This window comes from Pezoporus flaviventris, unplaced genomic scaffold (assembly GCF_033815535.1).
Source record: "Pezoporus flaviventris isolate CSIRO_AGI_PZ_B2104156 unplaced genomic scaffold, CSIRO_AGI_Pfla_v1 ptg000993l, whole genome shotgun sequence".
Taxonomy (NCBI): Eukaryota; Metazoa; Chordata; class Aves; order Psittaciformes; family Psittacidae; genus Pezoporus; species Pezoporus flaviventris.
In genome coordinates this window covers 15,001-19,187 of record NW_026893538.1, presented here as the reverse complement: position 1 = coordinate 19,187, position 4,187 = coordinate 15,001, and positions in this window count along the sequence as shown.

Sequence of the window (4,187 nt, the reverse complement as noted above, 5' to 3'; positions counted from 1 at the left end):
TGTGAGGACGGAGGCACGGACCCAGACGTAGAGTGCAAGCTGGATCATCGTTTATTGAACAGATGACACGATATTTATATGCTTCCAAGCAATTAGCCAAGCACTTCTGTGTTTGCCTTGCGATTACATCAGGTGAAAGGTCTACCAGATTTTCCTATCGACATCCTTTCCGGTTCCGCCGTCCTTGTTCCTTGCCAGTTCCAACATCTTCCAAATACCAGTCAGGGACAGGTCACTCTTAATTACCTACTCTAGTTCCCGTGGTCACTCTAATTGCCAGTCTTTGATACATTCCAACACCACCACCCCCCCACCACCCCCCCCCCCCCCCACACCCCCCCAGTTTCTCTTGTTTAGGTAAGGAGGAGGATGTGCTGCAGAGCAGGGCTTGCCTCTGCAGCACGGGAGTGAGAGGACAAGGCAGGTCCCTCGTTCCGGGGCTGGCTGCAGGGTGTGAACGTGGGTGTGCAGCCAGGGGTGCCCAGCGGTGTCCTGGCGAGCAGGGTCCCTGCAGTCCAGGGGCCGTGTGCCGGGGCAGGGACTCCTCCACCTGCCAGGGTCGGTCAGCGCTCAGCCTGCCTGGGAGCTCCCCAAGGTGCTCGAGGAAGCTGAGGGGGAAGCAAGAACCCCTGGCCGGCAAGGAAAAGCCGCCTTGCCTCTAGGACTACCGAGAGGGAGCAGAGTCGGGCAGAGAGCAGGAGCTCCCGGCAGGGACAGCTCCAAGAAACAGAGACACGGGCCACCCCGTCCCCACTACCGGGCCCTAGGCAAGCCCAAGCGAGAGACAGACGCCGGCCGCTAAGGCATCTCTGCGCCGGGACGTACCGAGACAGAAACGCAGTCGGTAACAGAAACTGTCCGCGCTCAAGTAAATGCTCAGATTACCGCAGGGGCGGTGGCCGGGAGGACCGAACATCGCGTTCCCCTTACAAGCTCCCGCGCTCGAGCGTGGGATACACTGTAACACACTAGCCGGCGCACCTGCGGGTCTGCCGATGCCGCGCTGCACCGCGCCGCGCCGCGCCGCCCCTCCCCGCCCGCTCTTCGCGGAGCAACCCCCCCCCGCCCCCCGCCCCCGCCCCCCCGCCTCCTCCCCCCCCCCCCGTGAGATCTATAGGAACGGATCGTGTCAGCGACTTAGGAGTCCTCGTCATCGTTGCGCTTTGGGTGGAATCCGAAATCCTTGAAATCGTCGCCTCGTGTGTAGAACGTAGAAGAAGGATTAGATTTTCCTGTCAGTACAACGATGAAAAAGAAGAAACAAAGGAATAATCCTTCTTAATCAAAACGCTTTGTTACTTTAAGGGGTACTTCGTTTAACTACTTGAATGTCTAAAACGTGTTGCTAATTAAAGGGGTACTTTGTTTAAGCGCTTGAATGCCTTAAGGGGGTTAGGTAATCGAGAGATCCATCCTGTCACAGGATGAGGTGAAACTTGTGTATTAACTGTATAAGAAATGGAATTTAGGGGGACTAAGATGGTGGTTAAGCTTGTGATAGACATCCCCCGTTACTGCATTACCAAGGAATTCAATAACTCTTTTAAGAAGTTTCTTCACCCGAAGACAAGACCCCAGCAACAGGAGGAGAACAATGAAAAGGACCCACGTCGATATTCGGGTGAAGGAGACGACAGGATTGGCTGAAACCCAAGACCGAGGAGTATAAGAGACTGTACCCCAGAAATGTCGGTGTGCGTCTTGGGAGGAGCGGAGACCCCCCGGCGTACCCAGCGCTGCTTGCTTATTGCCTCTCGGTATTAATCAATTGTAATTAAAAATTAATTAAATCAGATCATGGTCAAGGCGAAATTTTTATAACACCCCCCCCCCCCCCCCCCCCCCCAGGCGGCGCATACATAACAGACGCAGAGAGAGAGAGAGAGCGAGCCCAGTGCACGCCCCTCCCCTCCTCCCCTCCCGCTCCCCCTCCCCCTCCCTTCGCGCTGCCGTTCCGGACCCGCCGCGCCTTGGGTGCGGCCCCAGTCCCCAGACAGCGGCACCGCCCAGGAGCAGGTGGGCGGAGGGAGGGGCAGCGTTCGGCAGCCTGACGCTCTGCGACTGCGCCCTCGCCCCCCCCTTCGCCCCCCCCCGACCCCCCTCCGGCTCGCCAAGCGGGTCCCCGTCAGCGAAGAAAACACGGGCTGCTCCCGCCGGGCGGGCAGTCTCGCGCTCAGTTCGCCGGGGGCCGGTAAGGAGGCAGGCAGGCAGGCAGGCAGGCAGGCGAGGGAGCGAGCAAGAAAGCAAACAAGCAAGCAAGCAAGCAGGAGACAGTGGTCGGTGAGCAGGCGGGGAGCCTAGCGCACGCAGAGGTGGGCTGGGTGTGTGTGTGTGGGGGGGGGGGGGGGGGGTGTGCGCGCGTGTGCGCGTGTGTGTGTCGGGTGTGCGTGTTCGCGTGCGGTATTTTTTTTTTTTTTTTTTTCCGGAGTTCTCTCTGTGGTTCCCTTGGGGTTTCTCGGTTTCTTTTTACTTTTCGGTTTTCCCTTCTCCGTTTTTTGACCCACGCCCCCTCCCTCCTTTTGATTTTTGTAACCAACCGCGGCAGGGTGCGCAGCAGCAGGAAGGGAGGCCCCGCCCCGTCGGGACTTTCCCGTCTGCCGGCTGGACACGGGAGCCGGCAGGGTCCCGCGCGCACTGTCGGGCAGAAATGAGCTGGGTTGGTTCCGCTGGTGGGAGCTCCCGCCGCCTCCTCTTTTAATGAAATGGAGGCGTACGGGAGACGGAGGGAGGGAGGGCCGGGGAGACCGAGAACATAACCCGAGAGAGAAAGGGAAGGAGAAAGCAAAAGGAAACGGGGTGCGCGCGTGGTTCTTTTCCACAGAAGCCTTCCCGAGGGGGCGGGGGGACGAGTGCCGGGCCGGAGGGCGATCGATCGATCGCTTTGCGCCTGCGCGCTCGCCCCCCCTCACACCCCTCGCCCCCCCGACCACCCTCCGGCTCGGCAAGCGGGTCCCCGTCAGCGAAGAAAAGACGGGCTGCTCGTCGGGGGCCGGTAGGCAGGCACGCAAGCGAGCGAGCAAGAGGGAGACAGTGGTCCGTGAGCAGGCGGGCAGCCTGGCGCACGCAGAGGCGGGCTGGGGGGTGTGGGTGGGGGGGAGTGTGTGGAGGGGTGTGTGTGTGGGGGGGTGTGTGTGTGTGTCGGGTGTGCGTGTTCGCGTGCGGTATTTTTTTTTTTTTTTTTTTTTTTTTTTTTTCGGAGTTGTTGTTCTCTCTGTGGTTCCCTTGGGGTTTCTCGGTTTCTTTTTACTTTTCGGTTTTCCCTTCTCCGTTTTTTGACCCACGCCCCCTCCCTCCTTTTGATTTTTGTAACCAACCGCGGCAGGGTGCGCAGCAGCAGGAAGGGAGGCCCCGCCCCGTCGGGACTTTCCCGTCTGCCGGCTGGACACGGGAGCCGGCAGGGTCCCGCGCGCACTGTCGGGCAGAAATGAGCTGGGTTGGTTCCGCTGGTGGGAGCTCCCGCCGCCTCCTCTTTTAATGAAATGGAGGCGTACGGGAGACGGAGGGAGGGAGGGCCGGGGAGACCGAGAACATAACCCGAGAGAGAAAGGGAAGGAGAAAGCAAAAGGAAACGGGGTGCGCGCGTGGTTCTTTTCCACAGAAGCCTTCCCGAGGGGGCGGGGGGACGAGTGCCGGGCCGGAGGGCGATCGATCGATCGCTTTGCGCCTGCGCGCTCGCCCCCCCTCACACCCCTCGCCCCCCCGACCACCCTCCGGCTCGGCAAGCGGGTCCCCGTCAGCGAAGAAAAGACGGGCTGCTCGTCGGGGGCCGGTAGGCAGGCACGCAAGCGAGCGAGCAAGAGGGAGACAGTGGTCCGTGAGCAGGCGGGCAGCCTGGCGCACGCAGAGGCGGGCTGGGGGGTGTGGGTGGGGGGGAGTGTGTGGAGGGGTGTGTGTGTGGGGGGGTGTGTGTGTGTGTCGGGTGTGCGTGTTCGCGTGCGGTATTTTTTTTTTTTTTTTTTTTTTTTTTTTTTCGGAGTTGTTGTTCTCTCTGTGGTTCCCTTGGGGTTTCTCGGTTTCTTTTTACTTTTCGGTTTTCCCTTCTCCGTTTTTTGGCCCACGCCCCCTCCCTCATTTGGTTTTTGTAACCGCGGCAGGGTGCGCAGCAGCAGGAAGGGAGGCCCCGCCCCGTCGGGACTTTCCCGTCTGCCGGCTGGACACGGAGCCGGCAGGGTCCCGCGCGCCCTGTC